Source organism: Callithrix jacchus, chromosome 3 (assembly GCF_049354715.1).
Source record: "Callithrix jacchus isolate 240 chromosome 3, calJac240_pri, whole genome shotgun sequence".
Taxonomy (NCBI): Eukaryota; Metazoa; Chordata; class Mammalia; order Primates; family Cebidae; genus Callithrix; species Callithrix jacchus.
Window position 1 is genome coordinate 58,752,637 of NC_133504.1, and position 24,483 is coordinate 58,777,119.

Genomic DNA, 24,483 nt, shown 5'->3' on the forward strand with positions numbered 1-24,483 from the left:
GGAAATCAGAAAAAATGTAAAGTAGAAGAAAAATCATATATACACCATGATAGTTTCTTTTTTCTAAAGTAAGGTGTTTTAGACTATTTCATAAAATAAACAAAGTACTAAATTATGGAAATTATAAAAAGAATAGAAAATTGGAAAAATTCATAGTCTTATTAATAATTAATTTTTTTTTTGAGATGGAGTTTCACTCTTGTTGCCCAGGCTGGAGTGCAATGGTATAATCTTGGTTCACTGCGACCTCCACTTCCCAGGTTCAAGAGATTCTCCTGCCTCCGCCTCCCAAGTAGCTGGGATTACAGGCCTGCAACACCACACCTGGCTAATTTTGTATTTTTAGTGGAGAAGGAGTTCACCATGTTGGCCAGGCTAGTTTTGAACTCCTAATTTCAGGTGATCCACCCACCTTGGCCTCCCAAATTGCTGGGATTAAAGGCTGCCATGCCTGGTCAATAATTATTTAAAATATAAATCTTAAAATGTAATTCTTGATTTAAGAATAAAATTTTTTTGTTTCTTGAATTAATCATTTTTCTCCTACTAACACATTATAATAATTATTTTCCTTTTTTAAAAAAAACTTTTCTGAAAAAATATATATATACTAAAATAAACAAAAATATATGTGAATTATTATGAAGTAAATATGCCTGGGTATCTGCACTGAGGTCAAGAAATAGAACATTATCAACACTCAGAAGACTGCCTCATGAGTCATCAAATCAGTATTCTCTCCCTTTGTCCACGAGATAACCACTGTTCTGACTTCTCAGATTATAATATAATTTTGTCTATGTTTAAATTGTATGTTAACATAATCCTATAGTACTCTTTGTGTCTGGCTTCCTTGCCTCAATATTACCTGTAGAAGATTAACCCATGTTGTTCTGATGTACCCAGAGGCCATTCATTTTCACTGTTTTGTAGTAACCCAATGTCTGATTAAAACAATCAGTGAAAATTCTAGGCCATTTTCTTTTCAAGCATTACTTCTGCCCTGTGACCTCTCTTTTCTCCAGTTGCACATATAAAAGACCCTTTTACCTCTTTACTGTATCCTGTATGTTTTCTATACTCTTTTCTAGATGCTCTATTCATTTGTCCCTCCATGCTTTAGGTTGCTTATTTTCTTTTTTCTTATCTTCTAGTTTACTAATTCTTTCTTTAGTCATGTCCAATTTGCTGTTGAAAATCTATCCATTAAGTTTTCTTTTTTGACTAGTGCACCTTTTAGAGTTCCTAAATTTTTTTAATAGTCTTTAGTTTTCTGACAAAATTCTTAATCCTATCTTTTGTTTTTAGCTTAGGCAGCATATTTCTTTTGAATTTTTTTTTCTTACATGGATTCTCTGAGGATCTGTTTCTACTATTTATTGCTTATTTTGTTTTTGATCAATTTAGCATATCGCTTTATGTATTTATTTATTTATAATCAAGTGTTGTATATTAGCTATTAAGATTAGTAGAAATAAGGCCAGGTGCAGTGGCTCACGCCTGTAATTCCAGCACTTTGGGAGGCCGAGGTGGGTGGATCGCGAGGTCAAGAGATCAAGACTATCCTGGTCAACATGGTGAAACTCCGTCTCTACTAAAAATACAAAAAATTAGCTGGGCATGGTGGTGCGTGCCTGTAATCCCAGCTACTCAGGAGGCTGAGGCAGGAGAATTACCTGAACCCAGGAGGCAGAGGTTGCGGTGAGCCGAGATTGCACCATTGCACTCCAGCCTGGTTAATAAGAGCGAAACTCTGTCTCAAAAAGAAAAAAGATTAGTAGAAATAGTTTGAGGCTTAAGGTACACAGATAAATTGATGAGTAAATAAACAAATGTATGTGTAATATTGTTTACCTGCACACAAATGATTAATACACAGATAAAATACTAGTTTAGGAGCCAAGTAAATCAGCCAAGTAAAAAGCTAATTTACTTGGCTCCTAAACTAGTATTTTATGTAGTTTATATAACAATAATAACAGCAGCAATTTAACATGTGAAAAACTCAGGTTAGTGTAAAATTGTATTATATTCTATATAGAAGAAAAGTCTTACAAGTAAACCATAAATATGTGAGAGTATATAGAAAATGATATGTGAATCAGCATTGTATTCTATGACAAAACTTTCAAACAAACTAAAACATTCATTAAGCAAGAAATGTTAAAGAAATTATAATATAGTTACTATCCAATATAAAGAATATATGCAGCTAGTGATCATATTGATATGCACAAGTCATTAGTTACAGGAAAATAAAAACAAGACAAATACTAATTTGTATAGCCAAAAAAAAAAAAAAAAAACGCCCCACACTTTTGTGAAAACAAAAACACATTCTAATTCTCAGAAATTTATTTTTTTTCTGTTTGTATTAATAGAGGAAAAAGTAAGGAAGAACATGTGCCAAGCTATAAGTATTGGGTATCTTAAAGGAGAGAAAGGAAGGCTAGGATAAAATAAGATTTGTTATTTTTTTCTTTACCTAACTTATGTCATTCTATGTTAAAATAAGCATGTATTGCTTTTGTAATTTGAAAGAAAGTTCTAATAAAGCATGGCAAAAGTAAACACAACAAATGTGACAGCAAAATTTCCTATTATTTAAAGATTTTGTAATGGTAGTTTTCTCTTATAAGGGTAAAATTATTCAAATTGTCAGCCATATTTGCTCATTAATTATGGTTGACATTATTATGTAATATAATTCAAATTATTTTTCTAAAAAACAAGCACTTATATTTTTATCATATCAAAAATAATTGTCATTTTATTTCTGGCTTTTGAAGGCTTGCAAATATATCAGACTAATCTTAATCATGTTCCTTAGAGTCTTGAGTAAAAATATCATTTTATTAACCTCTCCATGAAAATTTATTAGAAACCTCTCAAATGACTCCATCTGATTTGATTGTACAACCTTTATTTATAATGTACCACTCTTTTATGTTTAAGAAGAAAATATTAGTCTCCAAACTTATACTGTAAGTCCTATGAGAACAGTTGGGCAGAGAGAACCCAAGAAGTATTGAGTGAATAATTAGAATACTTAACTAAAATGGCACAGATCAGTTTTCTTAAATGTATAATACCCAAATAGAGGCATAAAAGAAATAGTTGTTCCAAAGAACAGAGGATGTGGTAAGGGTAAAACAACATTAAACAAGTTGCACGTGCTGTGGATACAGTATCACTTCTTTCATACTGTTTTAGAAATTGAATTTGTTGATTTACTTTTGGAATGTGTGGCACAAAATCTCTGCGAAGTTAATTCCCAAATTCAATTATTTTTCTCAATTCCAATTTATTTAATATTGTTTGCAAAGTTGGATAATTTTATATTCCCATGTTTGGTGCGTTAGTTATCTATGTCTTCTGTAACAAATTCTCACACTTGGTAACTTAACATAATTTGATCATTTTACAGTTCTAGAAGTCAGAAGTCCAAAACAGTCTCTCTGGGATAAAGTCAAGGTGTTGGCAGGGCTATATTCTTTTCTGGAGACTCTAGGAGATAATGCGTTTTCTTTCCTTTTCCAGATTCTAAAGGCTGCCCATACTCCTTGGCTCTTGGCTTCCTTCTATCTTCAAAGCTAGCAATGGCCCTTCAAATCCATTTCACAATGTATCATTCTGACACTGAGTTTTGCCTTCATTTTCCACATTTAAGGACCCTTGTGGTTAATTGGGCCTATCTAGCAATCCAGGAAAATCTCCATATTTTAAAGTTAGCTAATTATCTATCTGATTGGCAACCTTAATTCCATCTGTACACCTGATTGCCCTATACCAAGTAATCTAACATATTCAGAGGTTAGATTAGGATTAGGCTGCCAAATCTGTTAGGGATCATTACTCTGTCTACCACATCCTTTGTTGCATAAGAATGAAATAGATTAGGAAGAATCAGAGATAATCTTTTAAGAAAAATCAGTCTCACAATCATCATGTTATATATTATTGTTTTTAATTTCACCTTCAAGGAGGAAAAATGTGGAGGTCTACTTTGAGATACAGGATTTTAAAAAATTTTCTTTGAAATTTGGATATTCAAAAATCCACATAGTCCCAAATTCTGGAATTTTTCATTTTACTAATTATTCCTGGATTGCTGCACCTTTAAAATAATTTATATTGTAAAAATAGATCAATTTCTTTTACTGTTTATACTTTAAAAGTAGATATGTTTGTCATTTAAATAAAAGATTGATTTAATTCAAAATTAATATATACTTTTGCTGAAGTACATTTTGGTGACAGAAAAAATTGTTACAGACTCATGTCTCTGAGACCAGAGTATTGATTATCTTCTCATCTGATCACTGGTTACTTTTGCAGCAAGATTATTAAGCTAGCTAAGGCATGGCTCCTTAGGCAAAAATACAAGCATGATTTCGAGGTCAACACTTCTAAAAATGACTGTGTACTCTCAAAGAAGGAAATGTCAAGTCCCCCAAATTTCTCTCTTGCAAGAAATAAATAGATAAAAATCTTCATTCCCTTCTATTTATTTAATTTAATAATGAAAATATTGTGCTTGGATACCATTTATGCTCTCCAGAGTTCCTAGCAGTCTTGTTTATGCTAACTTTGGGGACAAAGAAAGAACAAAGGGAAATATCCACTAAACTAGTAGATCCTGAATGTGTTATTGCTATTCTTAAATTAATGTAGATTTCACTTTCCTAATTTGCAAAATAGAGTAATGACATTTGCCTCAAGTTATTTTCTAGCTCCAAACTCTTATAATTTAAAAATCTGTTTTTTTTGAAGACCAAATTCTACTTAGTATCAAGAAATAGACAGTTATAGTCACAGTTATCTAAATAATTCTCCTCACTATTCACTATATCATGTTTAATAATTATCAATGAGAATAATGACGATTTTCTTGAAAATGAGTTTTTATGAGCTATTCTTTGCTAAGTAAGAAAATTGTAAGTATAAGAGATATTACTTAACACCTGTCTTAAGGGATGATCTTGCAATTTCATGGAAAGCCACAAGCTTTTGCACTGGAGCTTTTCTTTGCACTGGCACTTTTCAAACATGGGGTCATGGGTGAGGAATCTCTGCTTCATCAGTTTTCTTGGCACATCAGGAAAAGTGTGCCTCTCTTGCCATGTGTTACTTCCTGGACCTTTGGACCACAGAGTTCCATATCCACTGACATACATGTTGCTTTTCCCCAAGATTTCAAATGCTACTCTTTCCATAGGTCTTAGAAATTCATTTTGCTTTCTTTCCCATAACATTGCCATGACTCACTGTGTACCTAGAGGATCCTTCCTTCACAAATCCGTCTAATAAGTGGAATGCAATCATTCCTCATAGTAATCATTTACTTATTCACTCATTTATTTTTTTGTTCAACTTACAACTTACCTCTTCACGTTCTTTTGAGTAACTTGCTCTCTCACTATGCTCTAGTTCAACAGACTTCTGTTCAGTACCTCAGACATACCAAGATCTTTTCACCTAGAAATGATCACATGCACCGTCCCATCAGTCTGGACTGCTCTTCTCTTCTGCATTCTGCTGTTCGAGGCTGGCTCCTTCTCACCTTAAATGCTGCATTCTCAGCGAGAACTTCTCTAAGCATCTTAAGCAGACCAGTTTATCTCTTTGCCTGACCCAAGTTAGGCTTTCTGTATTATTTTTAACTTTCTGGTAGAACCCTATCAGTTCATGAGCAGAAGACCTACCAAGTAGGTATAGGATACTTAAGCACTCATTCAAGGACACAGGGTCTGTCTGTCTGATTTACTCCCAAGCCTCTGAAGTCATCACATGAACAATGTTCCAAGAAGTCATTGTCTGTTCCCTTAAAGCCCTGGCAGGGATCTTCATGATTGTTCATAGTTTGGTCTTTTCTCCCTTTATCTCTTCAATGACTTTGACCTCTCTATCATTCTTTTCCAAAATTAACTTCATTAGCTTTAGAAAAATGGTAGATGTCTTAATCACCTTGTACTTCCGTAACAACATACCATAGACTAGGTAACTTAAACAACAGACATTTATTTCTCATAGTTCTGCAGGCTAGAAAGTCCAAGATACAGTTGTTGGCAGATTTGGTTCTTGATCAGGGCACTCTTCCTGGCTTGCAGGTGGCTGCCTTCTGACTATGTCCTCATGCAATAAAAACAGGAAATTTGCTGTCTCTTTCTCTTCTTATGAGGATACTAATATCACAGAGCTTCATCCTCATGACTTCATCTAGTTCTGATAACCTCTCAAAAGCCTCATCTTCTAATACCATTACATTGGGCATTAAGACTTCAGTATATGAAGTTTGGGGTGACACAAACAATATTAGTCCATTTTGTGCTGCTATAACAGAATAACACAGACTGGGTAATTTATTATGAACAGAAAAGTATTGGCTCCCAGTTCCAAAGGCAGAAAAGGCCTTCTTGCTGCATCATTCCACAGTGGATGGTGAGAAGGTAAGAAAGGATGAGAGAGAACAAGAGAGAGAGAAGGAGAGAGAGAGAAGACCGAACTCCCATCTTTATAACAAATCCACTCTTGCAATAACAATATTAATTCATTCATGAGTACACCGCCCTCATGGCCTAATTACCTCTCAGTAGTCCTCACCTCACTGTTGCACTGGGAATTAAGTTTCCAACACACCTTTGAAAGATATATTCAAACCATAGCACATTTAGGGTATTAGCAGTAGGCTTCCTTTGTTATTCTAGCAGCTTGTGCCTGCCTTCCAAGATGTTAACTATGGCCACAACAATGACTTTTGTCAATTGAACCTGGTTACCAATTCTGCTGTCTTTAATCACTGTTGACATCCTTTTGGAGAAAAGTTTATAACCATGACATATACATAGAGAATTTATTTTCCTTTCCTTCTGATGTATCTTTAAATATTTTATTCCTACAGCTCTCTCATGATATTTCTTATATCTTTTCATGTAGAGGCATTTTTGGCACACGACAGTCCCTAGGACATAGAGGAAAAGATATTTTCTTTTTCATATATATCAGCTATCTGTCTTCTAAGCATCTCAATGACCTATTCTAATCAAGGCTGAAAAGTGTCTCCCTGGGACAGGTCCAGAATTCATTGTATTTTTATGCCTTCTGAGTTTCCCCAAGTAGTTGGATAGCATACATTGTTCTGCCCATTCTATGAGATAAGTCTGCTTCTTTTACGGCAACCCCAAACACTTTAAGGAAGGGATGTCAGAATGTAAGACTTTGGCCACTCTTCTACAGCTTTTTTATCTTATTTCTATAGGAAGAGGCTCAAATTTTAAAGAAAAATCAGTGTCTGACTTTGTATTTAAATGTCCCTTTCTAGACTGCCCTCTTTCACAACAGCTCCCTGGAAACTGCAGAGGAATCACCGTCTTCAGCAAGCTTTGTCAAGTATGCATTCATGAGATCCCCACTTTAAACATCCAGCTAAGCACTTTTATGTCTGCACAGGGGCTTTAAAGAAGAGGCTGGGAAGTTCTGCTTTTGGCACCATCTCGGCTGTCTCTATTTCACAAACCTGCACTAATGTCTGATAAGCCACATCAAAACTTTTGCATTTGTCCTCAAAGAATGTTACCACTATTATTCTAAAATGCTCTTTGCGTCTAGGAATGGTAACGATGGCTCTGTATGGACATAGATAGGATTAATAACAATGCAGAGTTGAATTCGATTATCAAGCTCTGAATATTTAATTGTCTTATTGAGAAAATCTGAAATTAGAGGGGCATAAAAACATGAAACTGTTTTACTTCTTTTCTCCTTGTCACTCTTTAATGAGATTTATGGGAGACTTAAAACGTTCCTGTCACTTTTGTATTAAAAAAAGTCCAGTCTGGCCTACGTTAGTTTAGAATTTCAGTTTTTTTTTTTTTTTTTTTTTTTTTTTTTTAAATCTAAAACTCTTTTCTGTTTGCTTTTTTAGAGGAGGTCTTGCTCTGTCATCCAGGCTGCAGTGCAGTGGTGCAGTCATGGCTCACTGCAGCATCAACCTCCTGGGCTCAAGAAATCTTTCTGCTTCAGCCTCCCAAGTAGCTGGAACTACAGGCATATGCCACCATAACCAGCTAATTTTTGTTTTTGTAGAGATGGGGTCTTGCTATATTCTCCATGCTGGTCTCAAACTCCTGGTCTTAAGCAATTTTCCTGCCTTAGCCTCCCAAAGGGCTGGGACTAGGCATGAGTGACCACACCTGGCCTCTTGTCTAAAACTCTTATCCTTCCCTCAATGATAAGCCTTGAATTGTTTGTGGAGGTAGAGATGCTCTTTGATTTATCAAAATAACAAAAATAAATAAATAAATGAAAATAAAAATTTCCCAGTTAAGTTTGAATTTCAGATAAACAGCATTTTTTTTAGTATAAACATATTCCAAATAGTGCCTGTAACATACTTACATTTTTTTTGTTTGTGCTTCTGAAATTCAAATTTAATGGGTCTTCTTGTATTTCCTTTGGTAACCAATTTTATTACTATAGCCTCTGGATCCTCCAGGGTCTTTGGTGGGTGGTGGTAGAAAGAAATGAGTATTTTTGTGTAACTGAGCACATGATTATAAGCAATTCCTTCTCGATTGTTTCTCAGGGTTTTGCTGTGTTTCCTTGAGTCACCGATTTACTGCAGATATTTGAGTCCAAGTCTTCTGTTGGCAGGGAAACTTAAATACTTGATGAATCAGAGTAAACTTCAGGATAACTGGGACCAGGATTTCTGGGGCAGTCTCTTTTCTTATGTGAAAACCTTCAGAGATGTCCTTTAAAATAATATTGGCTGATATTGTTAAGAAAACTATACATTCACACGTTAATATGAGCTTCATTTTTAATCATGTGATGAAGAATTAAATATTGAAATCACTTTTGGACTACTGACAATTTTATTGTCAAGACACTTAAATGAGCTGATGCTTGTAATTTTAAATGAAGCCAACAATCTGAAGCCCTCAGATAAAAATCTGTATATCTTCACTCTGTCAAATGATGGGTAGAATACCAAAGTCACAAAGACATTTTTCTGAGTCCAGGAATAAAATATTCTTCATCACAATGATATCTGCTGCTGCTTATTTTGCACTTTGGAAATTATAATTTAAATAGTTATCACATGTACAGATATATACGGAGGTGTGCTATATATATAAAATGCATATAAAGTATTCCTATTTTTTGAGGTATTTTAACAAATACAAAGACAATATCATGTCTCTACCAACAGTGAATGGCCTTTCCCTATAACTGGATATACTGGTGTTCAGATATTTAAAATAGGGATTAATGTCAGATTGTTGATACTTCAACTGGGATTTGAAATACAGATGCATATGAGATGGATTCTTTATGACCTGCCTATTGGGTTAAGCTCAGATGGTTTTTTTTGTTATTGTTGTTGTTGCCATGGGAAAGGTATAAAAGACAATGGTAAGATGAAACCAGGGAGATAAATGGATATGCAGATGATGCTTAGGCCTTGTAATAATAACTAAGTACCTATGATGTAGAGTTGTTTCAACTAAATACGGTTGACTATATTAAACACTTTGGAGAATGTAAACTACTATAGCCAAACATAATTATTTCATGTTTTACAATTCTGTTTCTCTCTATTTAAATATAAATATTGACCTAATAATCTGTGCATGGCAGGAATTCTTATTTAAAAAATTTACAAAGATTTAAGGGGACTTTTGAAAAAGCTCCTGGAAGACTTATGGTTCTAATTATGCCCATCAGACAGAATACAGCTTTCTAAAAATAATTTTCTTTGGAGCCATGCAGATTTTAGTGAATAATATGTTTAAGGACTTTTTATTGAGAAAACTATTACAAAGGTAAATAGAGACATATTCCTCGGCAGCCTTATATAAATATAGTGGAATAAAGTGCAAGATAAAAATCTACTTAAACACAGAATTAGCTTGGCTTTTATTTTTCTTCTCCCTATTCTTTCCTTCCTAATTGTTATAATATTGACAATGTTAATTTTCCATAAATTTATATTAAAACTTTTTTTCCCATGTAATAGAGAAAATGGTCACAAATGTTTGTAGTTTCCTATTACTTAACTCTCCAACCCTTACCTTGATATTGTGAATAAATTTCACAGAATTAATTTTAGAATATAACGGAAAAAAAACCTAATTTCTGGTCATGTTTATGCCTGTTTGTGGCTTGTAACCCCATATGTTGTCAAACTTTGTGTTCAGTTTACAGATTTTGAATCAAAATAAAAAATTACACATAACGTATGATTTTAGTTGTGTGACTTATAATTTATGCATATTAAAGTGTTGGTGTATATGTATATAAGTATATAATAATTAAATATATATGTCTGTGTATATGTACATTTTAAAGACATAGAACCATAAAAGACTACATTTGTGTTTTACGATTTCATGATGTGATATTTCAGTGGTAACAGTAAGATGTAGTTTATAGACAAAGTATTTTATATATAAGATTATTTGAATTGTGAAGAAATAATCCCTTTGTTGAAAAAAGTTGAGGTCTCACGCCTGTGAATACTTTGTAAACCATAAAAAAACATAACATCCAAAGTTGATCTGACAGTTGAAGATCAAGTGTACATATCAAACTGAAAAACAGACACAGCATCTGATTTTTCATTCTGGCAAGACATCGCTCATATTTCAGTTTATGTCTCTTCTAATTGATTCAGCAGGCCTGACATTGAACTGCACATAATAGAACCAGTTTGATGAGGTGCAACCTATCCTAAGGTTACCAGGTAACTTAAAAAAAATTAAACATATGTTTCTAAGTCTAGGGCTTCAAAATTGGACACAGTTATTTGCAAATAAAATTTTTAATTAAATAAGTTTAATTGCTGTGCTATTTTAAGAGTTATTCTGCTGAAAAGGGTGTTCTTAGAATAAATAGCATACTAGAGACAGAATCAAAGTACTTTCATATTAGGAAATATTGTGTTATCATAGTGCAGCAGATTTTTGCATTTCATTAATGAAACAAAAATTTGTTTGCTTTAAAATAGGGAGATACACTAGATAATTGTGTAATTTCCTTACTAGCTTTAAAAGTCTGTAAGTAAATAATAAAGGTCTCTATCACTAAAAAATAAAACAGTAAAGCCAAATGGAGATTTTCTTCTTATACTCTACTACTTGGATCTTTGCACTGCCTTTTCCTTTCAGATGATGTTTTCCTTAATATATTCTAACAGGAATAATCAAGCTTTTGTGAAGCAAGGAACTGAGTGATGAGATAAATAAGGACAAATCCAGAAAGGTAGCTGATGTATTTATAGTCATACCATCTTTGTTCATTTTACTTTGAAAATGGATTTATTTGTGTGTTGCTAGCAAATTCCTTAGCAAGACAACCTCTGAATCTATTTCAAAGTTGTTGGAAGGGAGGAGCAAAAAATAATCTGATTTCCATTCTCTCTGATATTTTCCCTTCTATTATAAAAAGCTACTTGAAAACAAAATTTTAAAGCTCTGATTTTTGACAGCCACTGCAGAACGTAGCTACCATTTCTGCACCTCACATAGCTGTCAGACATGAGAACCCAGGAGCATCTACTTGAAGAAATCTCTGGTGTTATCTAAAATGAATTATTTCTAATAAGTCATTATTTGCCTCTGGCATCCTGGTCTTCAGTGTTGAATGTCTCTTCTGTCTGAATATGTTTTCTGCAACTATTGATAATCAGAGCTGATGTGGACAGAGATCACTATGAAGAAGTGTAGTCTTTATAAAAACCGTGCCAATGTTCATGCTTGGAAAATGGGTGTGATTTACTAGGATGATATGTTTGTGTTTGCTTTTTGATACAGCTCCTTGTTCATGTAGCATTTGTAAGTTGAGAGTAGAAAGAGATTTGGAAGCAAAGAAGAGAGGGAGAAATTGGCAAGAATATTTGCATCCTAATAATGGAACAAACTATCTTAAAATACCACCATGCTTACCTCTCCCTTTCTGAAAACATATTTAATTTTTATAATGACTTTAATAAGCTAGTTAATTTTTTTGTTTTTTTGTTTTTTTTTTTTTTTAGAGACAGAATCTGACTCTGTCACCAGGTTGGAATGCAGTGGTGCAATCTTGGCTCACCACAACCTCTGCCTCCTGGATTCAAGTGATTCCCCTGCCTCAGCCTCCCAAGTAGCTGGGACTACAGGCACACACCACTGTGCCCAGCTAATTTTTTGTATTTTAGTAGAGATGGAGTACCACCATGTTGGCCAGGATGATCTTCTGACCTCTGGATCCACCTGCCTTGGCCTCCCAAAGTGCTGGGATTACAGGTGTGAGTCACCGTACTAGTTAATTTTTTAAAATTAACTAGTTTTTAAATTTGTTTATTTTTTAAAATTAACCCTGAACTAGTTAATTTTTTAAAAGCACCCAATTGAAAATGTATGTGCAACATTTGTATTTTATCAGCTTTTCTCTGAAAGCTTTCTTAATAGAGAAATTATTTTCGTATAATGACCAAGGCAATATTTATTATAGAAACATTCTAAGTAGAATACATTATAAAATGACTCAGAGTAACACAGCTTACAATATAATTCCATCAGCAGTGTAGCATCATAGTATGGATTTTCAATAGTGAAGTATGAATGCCATAGATACTTATTATAGAATATAAAGACTAAACAAAATTATTTTTATGAATAATAATTTCTAATCATTAAAAAATTGTATGGAATATTTAGGCATTTTTGGTAGAATTTAGAAACAAGTCAGAATTGTGTCAATCCATCTATTTTGCAGATGAGAACATTGAGACAGATAAGATAAATCATTTGTTTATTGTCCCATTTTTTTTTTTTTTTGGCATTATTGGATACTGGTGAATACTACAGTGACTATACCCAGATTAACCCCAGATGAACCCAACTGATTAGCCAAATGGTAACTGAAATTAGTTGAGGTGATAAAGATGGTCCTACTCTACATAAACCTGTAAGTTTGGTTTGCTTGTTTACTTTGTTTTTGTGTTTGGTGGATAAATGGGCCTACTTGTTATTTCTTGAATTCTTCTTCTTTTTTTTTTTTAATTTGTAGGTGGCAGAACAAAAATGAAGGAATTAACCAATATTTTTCTCCTAATGATTCCAGTGCATAGTATCACTGAAAGGTGGGTGTACTGTGGCTCACTTAGAGGGAAGAACCATATAGTTACTGTGTAGGGGTAATTTTGCCATGGAAATATAACAATAGCAAACAGTTACTGGATATTTATATGTCAAGGGCTGGGTTAAAAGCTTCATATGAAGTATCTTCTTTTAATCTTCATAATCACACTATATGTTAGATTCTATTTTTTTTACAGACCTTTGTTTTTTTCTATTTGAATGCACCTCCAAGAAATACCAAAGTCAGGATATTTTTGGAAACACAGAAAACAGCAACATTTTCCTAAAAATAGCTTACATAGTCATGTGACTACTCAACATAGAGTAATAGGCATGGATAGAGCCAGGTTTTGTGGAGCCTGAAGCTCATGTAATTTCAGGAGATGCCTTTTTTTTTAGAAAGAAAAAAAAGAAAGAAAGAGAGAAAAAATGAAAAAAAAAAAAGAATGAAGGAGAGGAAGAGGAAGACGGAGAGAAAACGGGAGTGTTGCTTTATTGCCCAGGCTAGAATGCAGTCTAAAAATGGGTATTGAAAACCTCTTTTATGCCAATAATTGTGCTTAGTAATGCAGAGAGAAAAAATAAGGGAAGAAAATAACAAACAAGTAGCCAACCAATATTTTATTTAAACCTGTGAGTAGGTGTGATGTGGTACTGATAAGAGTGTACATTTTGTGTATTTAAAGTGGAGAGTTCTATAAATGTTTATTAAGTTTACTTGTTCCGGATCTGAGTTCAAGTCCTGGATATCCTTGTTAATTTTCTGTCTCGTTGATCTATCTAATATTGATGTTGAAGTCTCCCACTATTATTGTGTGGGAGTCTAAGTCTCTTTATAAGTCTTATGTATCTGGGTGTTCCTGTATTGGGTGCGTATGTATTTAGGATCGTTAGCTCTTCTAGTTGCATTGATCCTTTTATCGTTATGTAATGACCTTCTTTGCCTCTTTTGATCTTTGTTGCTTTAAAATCTATTTTATCAGAGGTGAGAATTGCAACTTCTGCTTTTTATTTATTTATTTATTTATTTATTTATTTATTTATTTATTTATTTTTGCTTTCCATTTGGTTGGTAAATCTTCCTCCATCCCTTTGTTTTGAGTCTTTGTGTATCCTTGTATGTGAGATGGGTCTGGATGCAACATACTGATGGGTTTTGGCTCTGTCTTTTGATTGGGGAATTTAGTTGATTTAAATTTTGGATTAATAATAATACATGTGAATTTATTACTGCTATTTGATGTACCAGGTATTATTGTATCAGGTTTTATTGTCCCATTAATACCTGGTACAGAATAAACATGGAGGATTATTCTTAATTTATCAGACTCACTCCCAAGTGTAAGAATGCTTTTAGAATGCAGGACTGTCATATTAATAGGTACACGTGTAAATCTCATATGAGAAAAATTTTACCTAACTTCATACTGAAAAAACTGTGTAATATTTCATAGTGACTGTGATGTAACATAAATAAAATACGTTATGATTCTAATAAAGGTTTTGATTCATGGCACAATATTTTCTAAATACCAAGGCGATTTATTATTTGAACACTGTGGGTTCTTCGTGTAATTGTATACTCTACTTCAGTTCTTAGACATACAGCATATGCTTTAGCAACGGAAAGAAGCTATGTTTTGCCTTTGAACTTCAGACCTGTTAAATGCGGGAAAAGAAGTAGTTTGAATATTTGGAATATACATCACAATACTGCAATATTTTGAAATCTGAATTTCATAATCAAGTTTTTCTTATAGTTTTGTTTGATCATTGATGATGTATTGTCATTCTTTGGGACATGTTGGCAAAGGTGCAGTCTTCTTGATGTAGATGTCCTTAGAAGTTTACAATTTATAATACATTGGGACTTTGTATGGAACAACAACAGAGACTTCAGATAAAGTTGCTACTTCCTAAGAATCCAAAAGAGAGAATAACAGATGCATTCCTAAGTATACTTCTCTATACAAAGAAAAGAAATGAAAAATATTAAGAGGTCAGGTTGTATAAAGATAAGTTAGAAGTTGAAAAGAGATGGAGTCAATCTGAAAAAGCTTCAGAAAATAGGTAGACCTGAAACAAACATTTAGACATAAGGTATAATATGCTTTCCTGGAAATTGTTCCAGAAGTAGCACTGGGATTTAAAGGTCACTTTGAAGCAAGGAAAGCATATTGCTAGAGAGGGTATAAAGCAGAGGTCAGTGAGAAATCAGATTGAGGGAGCAGAACTGTATAGGAAGAGAATTAGACATTAAAGAGATATGTGTGTACATGACTTCTAATTGCATACTATTTATACTATATGAAACACAGAATTGTAGAAAAGAGCATGACCCTCGAAGCTCAGCTTTATGATTTTAAAGTTCTCTCTAACTTTAAAACGTGGAAAATAATTCTACTTGCCCAATGTTTAGCACTTATTAAATCCATATTTTGTGTCAGGAACCAAGCACTTTACGTATATAAATTCATTAGCCCTCAGGATAACCCATTGGAGTAAGTTTTAACGCTTTTGTTATGAGGATTAAATGGGCAAATAAATGCCAAGAGTTTAAGTGAACTCCACAAGTTAGTAATTAGGAAGATCGTGATGAAATGCTCTTCAAATGAAAATAAACTAAGTTTAATCAAGATGTAGGTATACCATTGTTGGTAGTGGTATCACCAATGTCAAGAGAGTAAACGAACCGCTACAGCTAAAGTTGTTTGTTAATTCAAGCTTTATTTTAGTGTCTGGAGATCAGAATAAATCATTTTGTAAATGTTCTGATGCTTCACATTTGTAGGTCAACTATGTTTGTTTGTTCATTGTCTTTCAGGAGGTGCCTGTTTTCACTGCACATAGATATGCCTTGAGAATGAGTTTTTAATGAACACATTTTTTATTTTGGCCACCTGTTTCTGTTTAAAATAAATGCAGTATAACAAAATCCACTGAGTGTAGCAAAATTTCAGATTCCAGTTGAACTTAGTTAAATTTCTACCCCTTGTCTACAGAAGTTTTGAATGTCTTTCTCACATGCCAAGGGTTACCAAAAATTTCAGCCTTCTTAACAGAGCTTTGTAGAAATAGTTGGGCCCCAAGTTTCTTTAACATGTTGGAGCAGGCACTCTTCCAAGGGACTAGAAGTTAATGACTTTAGCTGAAGCTGAAACTTGCCTTCAGGTCTCCCTCCCTGATCTGTGACTAGAGCAATTAGAGTTAAATAAGATTGGTATATTGATGGCTATAACATGAAAAACTGGTACTTGTATCAATTGCAACTAAAGAAAAGAGCAGAAGGCGCCTCCTGATTATTCACCCTAGGTAATGATGAAACAGAACTGTATTTTTTATTAGATTTTGTGAGTTTTGATTTAAACATAATGTAACCTTAAAAGTTTTAGCTTTTCCTAGTTTTCAGGTATTTTATTTGTATATTTGAATTGTCATTAAAAATAATTTTTAGTCCCCAAAGCAATATGAAGTATATGATGAAGTCATATGTCAGGCAGGCATATGATCACTATTCTCAAGAACCTATGATTGGGTAAACATTAAAGATATATTTTCAATACATATATTTTTTAGAAATAATAAAATAGCACAAGTCCTCAACTACAAAACACTCTTGAATATCACTGGGAATTATTTAGGCAATACATTCACCTCAACCTGGTGGTATTTTGTCTGTTATGATTAGGTTGCAATTTTTAGACCTAATCGTTAAAGATAAGATGGTAGAAGAGCACATTGTAAAAGTGGGGAGCTGAGCTCTGATGCTTTTCAGATAGCATCAGAAAAATAAAAAGTAAAAAGATGAGAATAAAATTTGAAAAATATTTGTGAGACTAAAATAATGATTGCAATAAAAATGCAGGAATAAAATATAGACTGTGTTCCTGTAAACTGGCAAACCTCCTTGGCTTAGCTCCAGGTAATGTCCTTTCTGTGTGAGCATTTGTTGTTTAGGAAGATGCAATATGCACATTGAGATGTCAGCAAAACGAGACCCTCTGGAATCTGTTGACAGCAATTCAACTCTAACTCTGAGAGCACGTATGCGATCTCATATTACTCATCTGGAAGGCTTCTTTTTTTCATACTCAGGATGTTTTCTCCATTTTTATTTTTAATTTATTTCTTACTACAGAGAATTTGTATTGACTAGTTCTTTTCCTCCCTTCTCCTTTTGTTTTTAATGTTTATTTCTTTTGAGCATGGCTCTCTGCTCTATTACTTACTCAACTTTATAAATCAGATTCTTCTCTGATCTGACTTAAATCTCATATGAATATCCTGATTATTCTTATACCATCCTTTATCAGCAGAAGTGATGACTGCCTTCTACAACAACACAGAGGATGTTTTGTTGCAAAGTTACACTTAGAATTCACACATATTATAAGAAACATAAAAAGAAAGCATTGATCTTTATTGGAATTTGTACAGAGTAGAAATACATTTATATATATTTCAACTACTAATTTTTCTCTGGGATCCCAGAAAATAATGCAGTTTTAGGTTTCAAGACTTGAAAAATGGTGTGAGATTTTCCACAGTTGAAGAAGTAATATAACAAAATGCTGAGAACATAGACTTTGGAGAGAGACATCTTTAAGTTCAAGTCACTTCTCATGGTACTTATTAGCCATCTTCAGATTTCCTTAAACTCCTTGAGACTCTGTTCCCTCATCTGTAAAATAGGGATTGTAGTGTATACATCACAGGATTACCATGAACATTAAGTGGAATCATGTGTGATTAGCAGAGGAAAACATCAACAGTGGAAGATGACTATTATAGAGTGGAGGGAAATTTTATCAAATGACAATAAGAGCTCTTCCCATTATATCATACATTCCAGTCATACATTTAGGTAAAGTAAGTGAGCCAGAGATGTGGAAAAATTATTAGAAAGGAAGCCCCATCAACGACCTGGTCCTGACAATGGAGAACAGTAGAGGGGAGCATGCCGTTCAAAGGACAGGAGAAGAGGTTTACAGTGAATGAGGGGCCCCGGTCTGGCTCTCCCTCATTTGAAAGAAAACGAAAGCATCAGTTTAAACAAAGGCACCAGAATGTCTTATACCTGCGTGGCAGCATTCTAGGCAAAGGTGATGCAGTATGTACAAAAGAGACAAAATTTCCTTATTTCTTAGAGTTTATAAATGGGTGGGAAAGACAGGCAATAGAATAAAAAAAATCCCAGGTAATAGATTTTTAAATGCAGGTAATTTATAACATATAATAGAAAGGGAATAAGTGTTCTAGAGAAAAATCAACCAGAAAGTAATTGAGAATGTCGTGAGGAGCAAAGGGCTATTTTAACCCGGATGAGCAGGCTTCATTGTTCATGATTTCAAAGAGGTAGGGAGCCAGCAGATATCTGGGACTGGAATGTTCCAAACAGAGGGAAGAGCAAGGGTAAATGCATTTAGGCAGGAAGAAAGATGATATTCCCCCAAGAACAGCACAAAAGGTACTATGGGGAGTGGACTGAGGAGTGGGGAAGAACAGCGCTCTCGAAGAACTGGGGGACGTTGCAGGCCATTGTAAGGACTTCTGCTTTCACTTAGCTTGAGTTGGTAAGCCAGAGGAGAGGCCTAGGAAGATTTACTTGAGAGCAACATTCACTCTGGCTTCTATGTCGCAAGTTCTCAGTGATGGGTAAAGGAGATTAGGAAGATAGTTTGTTTTACAGCTTAACATGTGAAATGGTAGAATAAATGGTAAGAAGAATAACATTTGAGAGGCCGAGGCGGGTGGATCACGAGGTCGAGAGATCGAGACCATCCTGGTCAACATGGTGAAACCCCGTCTCTACTAAAAATACAAAAAATTAGCTGGGCATGGTGGCACGTGCCTGTTATCCCAGCTCCTCAGGAGGCTGAGGCGGGAGAATTGCCTGAACCCAGGAGGCGGAGGTTGCGGTGAGCCGAGATCGCGCCATTGCACTCCAGCCTGGGTAACAAGAGGGAAACTCTGTCTCAAAAAAAAAAAAAAAAAAATAATAGTAACATATATTTATTCAAAGTTTTACTATATACCAGATATAAATCTATCTTGTATAGATTTAACATCATATAATCTCATTTAATTCCTCCAATAATATGAGATAGTACATATATTATCCTTGTCTTATAGGTAGGAAAAAGAATTTACAGAGTTAAAGAACTTTTCTAAGATCACAGAGCTAGTGAGTCACATTGAGAAGATCTCTTTCTAGAATTTGGATTCTAATATGTCTTCCCCCACAGGACATTAGATGAGATCTAAATATTTTATACCCATATGTGTATATAGATTTTTTAAAATTCAGTTGTTTTCACTGTGCAGCTTAATTATTAGTGTTTAATAAAATTCATTACCTTTTGTATTATTGATTACAAGTGAATGAAAATATCTTCACAGATCCACATACTGTATTTTGTAGCAGGGACTAAAGATCAACAAACAGTTTTCTGTAAATCATATCAAATATTACTTAAATTAGCAAATGGATTATCAGCTATGGGAGAGTATTTAAAACACAGATTTATAAATGTATGCTCTGTATATTTTTACAGTGTTTAGTTGGTACAAGTGAATGGTAAACATGATTTTTTAATGTGCACTGTATTCCTTTTTTCATTTTGATTCATGGTTTGGAATCCTGATTAAGTCTCTCCAGGAAAACAGCAGATTTTAATGTAAATTAGAGTGAATAGATATTTGCTTTAAATCTAAACTCTCTTTGAAATGTCTTCTGCTTGGGTTCCACTGACATGTTTAAAGTTCAAAGTGCAGTGATTGTTTTTAAAACTAAACATTCTTCAAGAACCCTAAAAGATTAGTTTAAATTTTTAATGGAGATATGCACATAATAACAAATCACTTTAAGTAAGTAGAAGAAACATCTCACTTCACATTTCATGTAGAGAGGCTTATCTTAGCTTATTATAGGCCCAATAATGTCACCCTAAAGATATCCATATCCTAATCGCTGAAACTGTGAGCATGTTACCTTATATTGGAAAAACAACTTTGCAGATGTGGTCAAATTAAAAGTATTGAGATGGAGAGATTATCCTGGATTATCTGGGTGGGCTCAATGTAATCACAAGGGTCCTTGGGAGAGGCAGACGATCAGAGAGGGAGAGAAATAGGAGATCCACACTTCTGTTGTCTCTTCTTGCAAAAATAGTCAAAGCTATTTTACTCAGCTTTTCCAGTTAGGCACTGGACTGAGTAATTTATGTTTTTTATGTTATGTATTTCTCAGAGCCTTGTGAAGATGTGTTAGCTTCACATTATGGATAAGAAGACCTGGGCTGAGTGAGTGTGTGTGAGTAACTCGAGGTGGTAGAGTAGAATGTTTATGAGATCCTGACTCCTGAGGGTGATGAAGGGTCCAGGTCTCACAAGAGAGATGCAGTTATGGTAGGGCTCTAGTCCCAGGAGAAAAGAATGTATGGAGAAACTGAGGCAGAAATTATTAACATGGACTAGGCTAGCATGTGGTGGACCTGGAACAGCAGTAACAGGCTAGGCATGTGGGTGAGCATGAGTATCTCAGGCCCTGACCATTGGGGAAATGGTGACAAGGCTTTCTAGTCATAGCTCCTCATTGAATGAGGCTATTCACTACCTTCTCTCATCATCACCCTCGTTTAGGGTTTGAGAGAAATAAATCCTCTGATGATAGTGAATCTAGAAATAGGGGGAGGAGTCAAGAAGATGCCACAAGGTTACAAACAAAAGGATAAGTTGTCAGTTTTCAGCAAAAGTCCCCAACTTATTAGAAAGTATACTGAGTAGTTATGTAATTATTCTAAAATCACATGGAATAAAAGGCTACTCTATCAGAGTAAGCTAGGTATACTTTGAAGGCTTCCATTCCAACACAAACAACAAACCAAAACAATAAAAAAAACCTTCCTACATGTATCTCCAATTGATTTTAATTAGAAAATATCTCTTTGAGGTTAAGGCTTATAGCAATCCTTAACACTTTGCATTCAAACAAAATTTGCTTGAAAAATTTGTTGAAAATATTCAACAAAAATTGCTTTTTCTTTATAGTTATAAGTAAAGAAAAATAAGTTTTCAGGAAGAAGGAATTATTTTGTGTCATGTGATACTTTAGTGAAAATTGGATACAATTGAGTAAGTGGAATAGAGCAAGATATAACAAAAATATTCAACTAAAAAGGGAGGAGGGAATAATGATCAGAGGGTACTAACAACAAATTTTTCCTAATTTTCCATTTTAAGTGTGCCACTGAAAATTTTCTCTTTGGAAGACTATGCATGACACAGATTGCTTGTACATTATCTTTTAAAACAGCAAAAATGTTTTGGTTCTGTCAAATCCATAAAATGGTTGGCTCCAATTTCTTTCTCATATTTAAAAATGTGTCATAGAAACATGAGTTATTGTAATTGAATGTTTTTCTCATGGCAATCTATCTTAGTCCATTTGGGCTGCTATAACAAATATCATAGACTGAGTAGCTTATAAACAGCAGAAATTTATTTTTCACAGTTCTGGAGGCTGAGAAGTCCAAGATCAAGGTGCAGGCATTTTTGGTGTCTGGTGGGAGCACATTTCTTCCTTTATACATGGCACCTTCTTGCTGTGTCCTCATGTGATGGAAAGGGCAAGGCAGCTCTCTGGGGCTTCTTTTATAAGAACAGGAATCTCCTTCAGGAGGGCTCCGCCCTTGTGATTTATTCACCTCTGTAAGGCCCACCTGTTAATACCATCACATAGTGATTAATCTTTCGATGTATGAATTTTAAGAGGACATATACTTCAGACCATAGCATATCTCAGTTAAAATGTCTATAAAACACTTAGCTATGCACATCTGTTTTTTTTAATGGCTCCTTTTCGTTGCACACTCCCTACCTATATATCTTATTTTCTCCCTTCTTTCCTTCTCTCTCTCCTTACCTTCTGATCTAGTTAGGTTTAATGTCCCTGCCCAAATCTCATTTTGAATTATAATGCCCAGGTTTTGAGGGGGAGTCCTTGTTGGGGGAGATCAGATCATAGGGTGTTTCCCCCATGTTGTTTTATGAGTGTTTGGCAGATCCTCTGTCTGCTTCTCTCTCCTGCCACCCTGTGAAGAGGTGCTTTCTGCTGTGAATGTAAGTTTACTGAGGTCCCTCCAGTCATGTGGAACTGTGAGTCAGTTAAATCTCTTTTCATTATAAATTACTCCATCTACGGCAGTTCTTTATAGCACTGTGGGAACAGGCTAACACACCTTCCTTCTTTCCTTTTCTTAACTGGAGGCCATTATCTTAAGTGAAACAACTCAGAAACAGAAAGTCAAATATTGCATGTTCTTATATACAAGTGGGGGCTAAATAATGTATACACATGGACATAGAGTGTGGAATAATAGACACTGGAGACTTGGAAGGGTAGGGAAGGGAGAAGGGGTAAGATAAGAAATTACTCTATGGGTACAATGTACACTGTTCACATGACAGTTATGCTAAAAGCCCAGACTTAACCACTGTATAATATATTCATGTAACAAAACTGTACTTCTACCCCTTAAATTTATACCAGTTAAAAAAAATGCAAACCAGTGTTGTCTCAGTTTGCTAGGCAAAGATGTGTGATATTAATAGGTACAAGATGAACCTTATTTCATTGGCATGTTGAATATGAAGACTTCAAAGCAAAAACTGGTCCAATTTACTACTATTCTTATCAAGAAAAAGTAAGTTACAAATAGGTGGTTAAGTAACTAGCTATGACAAATGCACTGAATGTTGCAGCTGGGCATTCAACTGAAATGGCTGCACTCTGACTTGACACTAGTGGAAGATAAAGTACTCATTGCCAAATTCAGGACTCGCTTTTAACATAGAGGTTTCAGAATGAAGTTATTGTCTGTCATGTTGTATTTGAGTGTGTAATCACCAAGCATAGCATAACTACCTGCTGTACTTCAAAACTGTACCCATGTGCTTTCTGAGTCAGCTTTACTTAGCATTTTCCCCCTCCTTCTCAGCCTTCTCATGAACAACTGTCAAGTGTCTTTTCTTTTCACTTATTTAAAAAAAAATGTTAGTTCTGTATTCATTGACACTTTCCCTCCACATGATACATGTTGTTGGCTAGCTCTAGTCTGGCTTTCCTTTTTGGTTCTTTCACAAGCTGTTATGCGTTTAATCATTGTAGGGCTGGATAGGACAGACTGCTAAGTTTCAGTTTGTTCATTTATTTGGCAGAATGATCAGTTCAAAGTTTTAGTAAAAGGCAGAACAAATGTACATATTGATGTATTTTGTCATTTGAGTGGCTGCTTTAGAGATTTTCAACTTCACCAGTCATATTCATTTTCCCCATTTTTTCAGCTCAACCCCATTCATCCTCACCTCAACTTCCCATACAGATGTGCACAATTGATTTGATTTTCAGGGGTCATAATCATGCCTGCGTTTTTGGTTTCTTCTAATAAAGTTTGCCAGTTAGCCAAAGTCTTATTGTTCTTTTTTCTTCGTCCTCACATTGCATTATACCATATATTTAGATTTTTACTACAATTCTGGAAATGGATGGATGCACACACATATATGTTCATACAAACTGAATAAAAGTTGTGCTATTTGCTGGAGAGAATTCCATTATGATGGCTTCAACAAAACAGTGTTATTGGAAGGCACTAGTCAGGACTTTTAAAGCATTTATTCTAGTATATTTTACCTTTCAATATTATTTCTTGTAAATTTTGTTTGGTTTGCTTGTGCATTATTTTTTAATGTTTACTTTTCTTTTGCAACTCTGCGTTCAAATTGTAGGAAAGAAGAAAAAATAATCTGTTAATTTAAGAACTGAAAAATAATTCCCCTTAGGTGAAATGAATGTGTTTCTCGAGACCAGCACCATGGTAGACCATCTGGTTGGTTGAACAATGACTGTCTTTCAGCATAGGAATAGACTGGGTGAGAAGTGAGGCAAAGGGAACATATGTCTATGAATGGTCATGTGAGAAGCATTTAGAACTTCTCTAGGCAGCCTAAGAACAAGAAAGAAGAGGAAAGTAGATGGGAACGACAGACATCCAGAAACTTAGGCAATGGTTGACATTCTATATTAAAGAAGGATGAAGTCTCCACTGTCAGAAATGGCTAAGATACTTTAAAATCAGATATAATGAATTTTTAATTCCGAGTTGTTCTCTATGTTAGTATAATATGGAAACACCCGTTCTCCAATTCCCTTTGCACCAAAACTTCACACTAGTCTGCTAGTCATAGATAAATATACAACTCTGAGTGGTTGCTATTTGGGGGTGTGAAATGATTGGAGGTGGTGTACAGTGGGTGAAGAGGTGAGGAAAATCAAAGGCATAAGCAAGAAGCAAAGGCA

At 34.5% G+C, this 24,483-nt stretch overlaps 1 long non-coding RNA gene across 2 annotated transcripts; it reads left to right on the top strand.

Annotated features, from left to right (window-relative positions):
* Positions 1-1,367: 1,367 nt before the first annotated feature.
* LOC103791834 (uncharacterized) lies at positions 1,368-23,956 on the top strand. 2 transcript variants are annotated; one of them, XR_004740643.3, is made up of 3 exons: positions 1,368-10,747; positions 11,201-11,265; positions 12,852-23,956. It is a non-coding gene; the product is annotated as an uncharacterized LOC103791834 (long non-coding RNA). The 2 variants fall into 2 exon arrangements; XR_008480044.2 differs by having other exon boundaries at positions 1,368-11,265.
* The last annotated feature ends 527 nt before the right edge of the window (positions 23,957-24,483 follow it).